This window comes from Manis javanica, chromosome 16 (assembly GCF_040802235.1).
Source record: "Manis javanica isolate MJ-LG chromosome 16, MJ_LKY, whole genome shotgun sequence".
NCBI lineage: Eukaryota > Metazoa > Chordata > Mammalia > Pholidota > Manidae > Manis > Manis javanica.
The window spans coordinates 16774707-16785485 of NC_133171.1; the positions used below are offsets into that span (position 1 = coordinate 16774707).

The 10779-nt window shown below is 47.4% G+C and overlaps 1 long non-coding RNA gene across 1 annotated transcript; it reads left to right on the forward strand.

The window, feature by feature from the left end:
- Positions 1 to 972: 972 nt before the first annotated feature.
- LOC108404239 (uncharacterized) lies at positions 973 to 9871 on the forward strand. The gene is made up of 4 exons (XR_012126159.1): positions 973 to 3694; positions 3774 to 3847; positions 7239 to 8227; positions 9576 to 9871. It is a non-coding gene; the product is annotated as an uncharacterized lncRNA (long non-coding RNA).
- The last annotated feature ends 908 nt before the right edge of the window (positions 9872 to 10779 follow it).

The window sequence follows — 10779 nt, forward strand, 5'->3', positions numbered from 1 at the left end:
TTGAAATTCCCCGATGACACAGCCATGCCTCCTCTGCAAGCTTTATTTTCTCCAAAAATGTAAATGCCTCTGAGGAATTACACAGAAGGGGATTGGTTATTCGTTGGGGCCCATTTCATAATGGCAGGCTTTGAAAGAAGGCAGCCGATGTAAGACTCGAATTCTCTAGTGAGAGCTGGAAAAGGGTGCTAATGTTCGGCTCCCCGGGTAGCGCTGCTCAGCCGGGGCCACCCGCCCGCCGCCTCAGCAGAATCTGCCCTTTCTTAGCGCTGCGTGACGCGCTAGCCCTGCGGTCGTATGGACGGTGCAATCCCGTCTGGTCAGGGCCTCCCGCCTGCTACCTGAAAAGGTCCTCTTTTAAGGAGGGATTTGAGTCGACAGAACCAAATAAGAAGCAAAGAGAAAAACAACATTCATAAAACACAAATGGGAAGAAAAGGCCGAATCCAAGCAGAGTGACAAGCATCGGTCAGTGAGGCTATGGCCTGCATGCTAGACCTGCAGTGCACGGGCCATTCTGCCGCAGACCCGCGAGCGCCTGTCCTCCGAGAAGCTGGTCACAGATCGTCCCGCACAGCACTTCGCACATTCTGAGAGCGCCGTAAACGCCCAGGATGTGAGATCATCTTCAGAGGATGTCTCCTCCGAGGAAGGTACTACGCGCATCCTAATATGCTTATTCTTTGAGCACAGATTTATAACTGACTTTCTGTTAAACAGGGCAGCAAGTTAAATTAATTGGGTATGATTACAGTCATTAAACAAATGCCTGGTAATGACTGCTTTCTTATTTTAGCACCTCGGACCACTGGGGTGAAACTAGACGAGGCTTTCGTTCCGTTGTCAGATAATTGGGATGTGCAACCTGCATTTAGCACTGGAGCACGCAGGCTGCTTCACAGCAACCGGACCGCGATTTAAGGCCAGCGCCGGACTCACTGACCTCCGACTTTTTTCCTATCGCTCTTGCATTCTGTTAGGGACAACTGACTAGTTCTTAACAACATACAAGAAGCTAAAGGCGATTTCTCCCTGTTAAGTAGGGCGCTTTTAAAACCAAAACAGGGGCAGGAATGCTCCCACAACTGTTCTTCTGGTGCTGAAACTAACCAGAACAATAGGGCTGGGGCTGACGTTCACCTGTTTCTGCACTGGTTGAATCATTGCCTCCCCCCTTAGCAAGTAGGACAGACACCCTCACAGGCTGAAGGCTGTGAGTTAAACACTCTGCCTGGGAGACAGCGACGCGCGATGTCCCTGCCAGGTGGGGAGTTGAGAAAGGCTGCCCTCTTCAAGTCACGCTTTACATTCAAGGTCATCTGACTGGTGCCACCTTGGAAGCTGGCCTGATTCTGTGGAGGACGCTCAGTGATAACACCCTGCAAGTCAGCTGACTGCGGTGTCATAGCGGCTGCTTTCTGCATGATCACAGCTGCCGGAGCTCCGGCTTCTGCCGGCTCTGCAGCCTCCTGGTCGCAGCCCGGCCCAGGGCGGCAGAGCTCCAGAGCGCCGCTGTCCTGCCTGCACGAGGAGCACCGGCCTTTGTCTAGCCCGGAGCAGAGGGGCGGTCTGAACGTACACGATGGGCTTCTAACTTGGCAGTGAGCAGGGCCGCTCGGGGGAGTCCGGCTGGCTTCCCGCCACCCGCGGGCCTGGCTGGGGGCTTTGTAAGCCGCGCTGCCGTACCTGCAGGAACGAAGGCTAGGAGGACAAAGCAGACGATGCTCGCGGCGGTTTGTCCAGCCGGGGCCTGCGCAGGCAACTCTACAGAGCCGCAGCTGTGTGATCCCAGCTCAGAGCGCAGGCTGCTCACGGGGCTGGCGCCGCCCCCCACTCTGCAGTTAGAACTCAGTGCAGAGGGGACACCAGGCTCACCGGCCCAGCCAATCCCAAGCCCCTCTGGGTGCGGGGACAGCTGCCGATTAGCAGGGACACAGGAGCCACGGAGCGGTGAGTTGCTGCGGCTGAGCCTGGGAGAAGGACAGTCTGACTTCGGTCATTGATGGCTTCTGCTCACGTTCCTAAATAACGGTGCTTGCTAAGAGCACAGTGTCTGGACTGGGCTGCCTTCTGTGCAGTCTTCATCTGCTCTGGCTGGGAATCAGGGCGCCAGGTGAGCCTGCTCAGCACTGGCTAGTCTGCGTGGGGCTGCACAGCTAGGACGGCCACACGGTGACACAGAAGCAAGCAGAAAGCACCACTTTGTCTTCTCTTGCAGTGTTAGCGGCACAGAACTTCCTGGCAGTGATGCCCTCCTGCGCGTGTGTGTGTGTGCGCGTGAGTGTGTGTATGTGTGTGTCTGTCTTATTCATCTACTCAAAAAGCCTAACAGATACCATCCGGGATGTGGTTTTTAATGATTTGGAAAAAAAGGCAGCCCGTGGAGACAGCGATTTGAGACAGCAGCGCATTTAGGTTATTTGCAGTTTGAAACACTGTGGTTTGTGAAGCCGAGCCTAAGGGGCAAGTTCGGTAACTGAGAAAGAGATCGTAGATGAAGAAATAAAAATGACGAACGTGGTGGCGGCTCTGAGGAAGGACTGCCAGAGCATCGGTCCATGGATGGCAATTTCGCGAGGCTGAGACTGAATAATTCATAGATTGAAATTACCCTGCTTTCACCTTTCTATTTAAACTGGCATGATCTGAATCTCTAATAAATTTTCAAGATGAAGTGAAACGCCAATTTGAATCTGAAGAGCTTTTAAAACCAGATGCTGCATCCCTGAACCTCCTGGTATATTCCACAATTATCCTGTGAGAACCGCTCTTCATCACCAAGCACCATTACCAGGGAAAATTACTGTGATCACAATAGCAACAACAGGATACCATCAAAGGATCTCTAATTTACCTAATTTGCTAAGACTGTGTGGGTTTAATGCCCATTGTATGTCACCATGCCTGGCACCCGTGGATTTATCTCACACCAGGACAAAAATGAGACAGCGTGTATAATAAATATCTTGATTCTGAAAGCTTAGCAAAGAACATCCTCTTAGGTTACAACATCTCTTTCATCTGGTTTTATTTTTTTCCAATGCCTATTCCCCAAATGTCTGTTTGGGGGAAGTGGTAAGCCTGTCATGGATTTGGGGTTGATTCTTTGATACAGAAGAGTATGGACTTGTTAATTTACACGCCCTCTTTATTTTAATGTATGTGAGCATGTCCTCACCAGAAGGAAGGACAGATCCCGTTCTGGGAGGGCAGCTTAAACATGTGGCCAGAGTGAAACGTGCCTTTCTTTTTTTTTTTTTTGAAACCCTGTCTGCTTTCAGGTCAGAGAGCCTCTCAGGGAATTAAAATCCTGGGGGATGTGTTTAAAAAAACAAAACAAAATATCTCAGCTTGAAAGGCTTGAGAGACACATACAGTAATAACTCGGTGCAGCTTTTATTAAAAGCATCTCTGTTCCATCGAGTGATTGAATGAAGCTCTGCCACGGCTTTGGCTGTGCTTGCACCTGCTCATTCTCTGGGAATCTGACCCAAAGAGAACTTTTCTGACAGGCTGTGTGGCCCATTGCAGGGTGACTATGCCACCCAAGAAAGTGGCATGGCTCGTAAGACCTCACTGCGAACACACTGCGGTCACCTAACAGGCACAGTGAGTTCTGGAATTCCACTCTGAGTACATGAAGATGGGCTGTGAGTTCCTGCTAGCCCAGGGATTTACGCTTTGATGATCTGAGGTGGGGTTTCAGAGGGTCGACAGTCCTTGAGAGGAGGGTGGGTTGAAACAATCCTGTCTGATGTGAGTTTTTGCTCCAGCCCCTTAGCTCTGCTGTTTACCCACGGGTTCTCAGGGCTGTCCTGCTTCCGCACCAGCACCCCCATCAGAGGAGGTAAGTTACATTTCCAGTCATTTGTGTAACTGATTATTTCCTTCCTTGTCTGGCTTCAGTGGGTGTCGTGGTTTATGTAGTTACTTCCCACCGACTGTGACTCTCATTACTCTCAGGTCAACAAGCAACGGTTTTTTTCTTATGGATGAAAATGTGGTATTTTAAAAAGTGATTTAAATATAGTTTTTGTTCCCTTCATCTAAATACGTTCAAGGCAGAATGTATTTGATGCTTTTCAAAGGCAGAGGGAAAACAGCTTTACTTAGTAAATAATTTGTTTAAAAACAGTAAGCAATTCACTAGATATCAATTATGTTACCATATTGTTTTCTTTAGATGGCTCACATTTCTGATACCTAACCTAGTATTATCTTTTGAGAAAGGGGCTGTTGGTGACAGAGGGCGTTTCACGAGCCCACGCCGCCTGTATGCCAGTGTTTCCTTTCCATTAAAACACAGTCTTGATATTCTGCTGTGGGTTTTAATTTCTGGCATTTTAAGCCTCTTTAATAGTCAAAGGTTCAGCAAGGGGATCATTGATTGAGCGAACTGGTTTACAGGTCTGATACTTAAATAATGTGAGTATCCTAAAATTACCTAAGCAGAACTGGCAATTGGACTTTTGTTACTATTTTGGGACTCTGCAACTAACTACATTTACTTGATACACACAGTAAACACGAATCTTACAGCTTTATGATTCAAGTATTTATACTGTATATTCTTGGAGAATGAGAGGTTTATTTCCTTAGGACACAAATGCCACTAATACTACCATGTGTTTGTGCTGGATGATATTGGAATTCATTTGTTTTGCCACCCAAAAAAAGCTAAGATTCATCAGATAGAATTGCTATTTAATCCTGAGCTCCATTATTTCCTTAAAATTCAATTTTCTTTTCAAAGTCTAAGTCATTGAATGTAAATGAGTGTTTTTAAATAAGTACATAAGATACCTTTTAACCTGTTATTGACTTTTTCACTACTTATGGACATATCTCCCTTATGATGCTCTAGATAAGCCTAAAATAGGTGGGAAAGACTAGAGGGATAGCTCCAATTGCAGGTAATTTGAAAAATAATCAACTGGAAAGTCTACTATTAGGGATCAATTGGAGTGAATTCCAGACATTCATAGCCTAACAATATTGTGTAGCTCCTTTTCTGTGGGGTGGGGGTGAGCAAGCGAAAGGTCTGTAAAAAATTATCCCCTCCTTCCTTACGCCTTACTCCCAATCACTGCAGGGCGTCTGCTGCAGTTATAAGAAGTGATTTAAAATTGAAACACCCAGAACCACTCACACCGAATCCACAAAAATACCTCTGCTTTAACATAGGATGTGTTTTTTGTTTTTACTTAATAATTGTAGTCTTTTCTGGGCATGAGTGTGTTTTAGATTTCACCAAATGAAGGTCCAACTTAGAACAAACAAAACAAAAAACTCTTCAGAGATATATATTAATCTTTACTTAATATGTGTTAACTAGTTAAAAAATACTGTGGTAAATAGATGCATTTCACATATAGTCAAATAGAGTATTCATAGTTGATAATAGATTTCTCTAATTGACATATGCTGTAAGAACAGCACAGTATATTTCCCCTTCAGTTCTAAGCATGTGGTAATGAAACATGCCTTTTCCAAGTACCAACACTTGTGCTGCACTAGGCTGCCGAAGAGAAAAAGGCAGATGAGACAAAAGAAACTGGTCAAGATATAAGAAAGCACTCTCATCACTCAGTGGGACTTTAAAAAACGGCTTGAAAATCGTGTGTGCATGTACTGTCTTTTCAAAGAGCCTCTTCTCTCTGGTACAACATTTGATTATGAAAATTTGCAAACATATAGAACAGCAGCAGAATTGTGAACACCTGTATACCAACCGCCTAGACTCTATACCTTGCTTGATGACATGTATATCCCACTATCTACCCCTCTGTTCATATCCATCAATCCACCACATTATTTTGAGGCATTTCAAAGATGCAGACATCAGTGTCCTTTACCCCAAGGACACGTCTACTGAAGTAAGTGTTCAATTAGAATTCAGTGTTTGTTGATAGCCCTTTCCTTTAGGTAAAATCTGTATATGACATAAATAGAATTCTGAAAAACAATGCACTGTTATTTCTTATAAGGCATTGACTGTTTTTTTTTTTTTCTGATGCCATGAGTGGCTGGATGCCAACTCTACTGATTGTAACTTGGGATGTACAGACCCCACATTCATGGGGGAAGGAAACAGGCCCTTTCCCAGCCCTGTTCTCCGCTGCCTCCCCGAGCCTTTGTCCACCCAGCCCGGAGACGCGGGTAAGTCAGCGCCACACCGGGGCGAGGAGGTGTCCGGCAGGCACGATTAGCCCCCATTCTCCTCCTGCCCTGGGAGCAGCTCTCCTTTCTCCCCCTGCCGGCCCGCAAAGGCCACTGGTCTGTCTGCTTTGGTTCCTTCTTCTCCACCTCTTCTCTTCCCGTCCCCACTTCTCCCAAACGGCTGTCTCCTTTCCACTTTCTCCCAACTCCTACTAAATTTTTTTCTTTGAGCAAGGGAACAGATCTCTTCATTTCTTAAGTCATTTTACTACATGCAATTTCAGAGAAATAGTTACGGGAAGCATAGATAGGGTGCTAAAGAATCACAACTTGAAGATGAGTTTCTTTGGGTCTTAATAAAAATGAGTGGAGGTTGACCTCTCAAGATCAATTCACCGGTTCATCTCTTGGATGAGATTCATCCACTCCTCTCCTAACTGAAGCCTAGACCCAGCTTCTCTAAGACTGGTACTGGTCTAACTCCCAGAAGGCACATTCTCTGTGCTTCCAAAATCCCGTTTGCAGGCTGCAGCTGCCAGCCAGTAGCTCTGGCCCACAGTATTTCATTTAGCGGTAGCGCCAGGCCTACTTTTTAAGTTACGGCCTTGGCCCTGGCCCCCAGGAAGGGAAATTCTCAAAGCTTTCTTCCCAGGCCTTGGCCTCCCACACAGGGCAATGATCCTAGGGTGACTTCCCCCGCGGGCTCACATTTCCCCATCCAGTTCAGCTTTCCTAAGCGTTCATTAGCTATGGAAGCTATCATCAGTTAAGGCTGGGTCTATCTGTGGCTGGAATTGTACCGATTTGCCTATTTTTATAAAGTATCAATTGGTTGTAACAGACTGGTTAAGAGGCTCCATAACAAAACAAACGTGATTTATAGTCTCTTTTGCCACTTAACTAGCAACCTTACCCTAGGCCAAGTCACTGAACCATTTCAGGCTTCACTTCTTCCAAAGGCTGCTATGAGTATTAAATTAGATTATGTATTATTTAATATATAATTGTGTATCTATAAACTTTATATATAACATATATAAACTGCATGCTATTTTATCAGCTTTATGTAATATATTCAGCACAGTGCCTGGCCCTGTGTGGTGTTTGTCATCATCCTGTCAGCACCCGGGGCCGGAGTCCTTGAACTCAGCTGGACCTCCACCGAGGGGCCGTCTGACAGATCCCAGCAGACCGCGCTCTACTCCTACATCCAAACGTGCTAATCCTGACGACCCCCCAGTACAGCGCCCCCTCCTAAGGTCTAAAGGCCCCCAGTACGAGCAGATCTCAGTGATGGCTGTTCCCTCCTAGGGGAGGCACCAGGTCTCCTCAGGCGTCCCCTGGGAGATGACCCTTGTTTTCCTTTGGAAATCTGTATTACAAAATCAAGTCATGGAACAGTTACAAGAATAACTAAAATTTAATTTCAAAAAGATGGAGAGGCAGAGGGCCTTTTCCTTGAGGAGGTCAAAGGCAGCATTGTGGAATATTCGTTTTCTAGCCCATCTCCTCCTGATCCTGTCCGTCCCGCAGAGCACAGCAGATGCCTGCGTATCTACCAGGGAAATAAAACCCTCACTGGGGAGGAAGGGCCGCCCTGGGCCTCAGTCTGGAGAGCCGTGCATCACCGGGTCCCGCTCTGCCCTCCGCTGTCATTCCCTGTCCAGCCCTCGGCACAGAGCAAGAAGTAGCCAGTCGAGGGGATGTATCCGCCCAGAGTCTGTGCGTTCCCTGCTTCTCGAACATGCGTAGGGTATTGGGACCCTGCAGTCCTGAGTTCCAGCACAAACATCCCCGAACCTCAAGAGCCGTGTGGCCAAGGCTGAACGGTGCGGTCCGGTGTGCGGGGCGGTCAGGAGCGCAGCGTGGTCCAGTGTGCGGTGTGGTGCGCGGGGCATCCGGTGCACGCTCCCAGCCCTGGGAGGGGGCAGGGCAGGCCATCCGGGAGCGATCTCAGACGGATCACTGGGGACCCACGGTGAGGAGGAAGGCAGGCTTCCCGAGAGCACCTGCAGGGCAGCAAGCATCCTTGATTCAACTCTGGTCTCAGGAAGGCTTACTTGTCCAGGTAAGAGAGTAGAGTTTATCTTATTTAGCAACGTGCTGGCCTGACTTGTACTGTGAGAGGTCTGGCGCTGTGGTGGGGGAGGTATCCGTTTGTGCTCTGGGCCCGAGCTCGGCAGGTGTTGGGTCCGACCCAGCCCGAGTGGGCTTTCCCAGCGAGGTCTCCGTTCTCGGAGAAAGTGACTGGTTGGTGGTAATTGTATTAGTGGAGAAATAAATCTTTACTGTCAGTTGCAAAGGGAGGAAGCCCACTATAGTCTAAAATTAGGAAGCCCATTCTTCTGTTGAAGTTTTTAATGCAAAAACATTTTTAAAATAAGCAAGTTATAAAAGTATGAAAGTTCAGCTTTAGTGTTTACTATGTTCTAGCAAGTGAAAATAGTTCTATCTACCTCTGTCCTGCTCCTGGCACATCAGAGAGGTGAGCCGGGGTGTGTGTCTGGCCGAGCCGGGGCGCCGGCGGCCTGCGGGAGCGGTCGGGTGTCACTTGGCATTCCCGCGGCTCAGGATGTGGGTCCAAAGTGGCCACTTGATGCAGCCACCCAAAGTCACCACCTCTCTTTCACTGCACTGAATTCAATGATCAGTACTGAATGGGTGATTTTAGAAAGGTTAAGAAATTAGTACACCATGGAGGGACAGTCATTGTTTCATAAAATAAAGCCTGGAATAAACGTGACCATTTTCTCAACTGAATTTCCTAAGAAAATTCAGGGGACAAAAAAAAAGAGACTTGGGGAATGTGGAGACAGATGTGTCTGGGACTGAGCACGGGTTCAGCTCGCAGTAAATGACAGACCTGTGGATGGCATTCAGGCCCCATGACAAACCCCAGGGCGGATACCGAGCCTGGAGCCACACAGCCAGGCTTGGACTCCTGATTCTGCTGCTCACCATCTGTGTGGTCTCTGGTGACTGCTAACCCCTCTTTGGGTGTCGGTCTCCTCATACGTAAGGTAGAAACAATACTGCCCTCCTCATAGGTTAGGAATAAGGATTAACTTAGTATTTGCGAAACACTTAGGAAAATGTCCAGCACGTAGTAGGTGCTGTGGAAGCCTTACAGAGAGGTTATTGACTTGTTCCCCAACCACAAAGTGAATTAATAAAACATCCACCACCCAACACGGATATTCAAACATCAGGCATATTTCTGAAAATTACACATTGCCCAAGAGCTGATTTGGGCCAAAATAAAAATATAAAATTTGCATCAATTACATCTCTAAAGGAGAAAAAAAAAAGGATCTTAAAAAAAAAAATCCTACCGGTATAGTTACCCTGGTATCATAAGTTTTTGTCCTGCCTCTTTTGCATTTTGTATTTTGCTTCCCTTTGTCACTCTATTCCAGTCGGCCTGTACTCCTGACCAGGGAGTCTGTCAGGGGAGCCCAGCACTCCAGGGAGAGGCCAGTGCCACCTACACACCACAGTCCTCTTCCGTGAGCATCGTTCCCAAAGCACATACTGGATGAAAGAAACGGGAAAAAGCAGAGGCATAGAAAGGAAAATAAACCTCGACCATACTTCTGCCTCTCTTGACACTGACTGTGTGTGATACAATCATGCATATATGTAAATAAATCCCAAAACTTGGACTGCTTTGAAACCTACCATTTATGAGTATATCAAGAGTACATTTCCAAACCACTAAGATAGTTTTTAAAAACAGAGCCTTTTAATTGCCATATGTTTTTCTAAGATACAATGCCTTTAATAGGACATTTAAGTTTTTCCAGATTTTCACTGTATAGATGTAATTGGACGACATTAAAGATTTAATGTAGCAGAATATATTGAGAATAAACTGGGTCTGTTTTCTAGGCTGTAAGTTCTTTATAAAACAACAGAGGTCTTTCTTCCCTTCTTTCACAGACTCCCAGAGAGCTTTGAGCTGTGGCCATCCGCACTCCCCTCAGTCCCAGAAAAAGTCCACAGCCCTTGTTCTCCAAAGTGGGTGCTCAGGGAGGAGTCAGCTGGGGGTTCAGTAAACCCTAAGGCCTCGGTAGGAAGGGCTGGAGGCTTTGAGCTTCTAGAGTCAAAAGGGAAAAGGGCCAGACCAGAAGCAGAAGGGTAGAATATTCCAGACTGGGAATGGAGAGGTGTGTTCCCCAGGGAGGGAAGGAGTCCTCAGGAGTGTGGCGATGGCAGGAAGCTGCTGGGGGCATCCTGGAGGGGGCAAAGCCTTGGGTGAGGGACTGAGGATGCCCGGGGACTGCTCTGCATTCCCGCGGCCCAAAGCACTGTGATGTCGTCAGCAGCGGGGCTGGTCTTGGCAGCAGATGCTGAAGCCCAGAGAGTCAAATGCCTAAGAACCCCCTCCCCTAAATTCCTGTACTGCTTAAGCCCAAGGATTCTCCACAGCTCCAGAGATGCAGGAGGAAAGCTGGAGCTGAGACTGCACTCTCACCAGCCCTGGCCGGTGGTGACAAGCCAGAGTCAATCTGATTAGAAAGATTATATGTGGCCAGGTAGCAGGTGGACCGCATGCCTGTTACCAAGGTAACAGCGTTGTTGTATGCATGACTTAGTATGCCTGGTTATCTGCTTAGGATA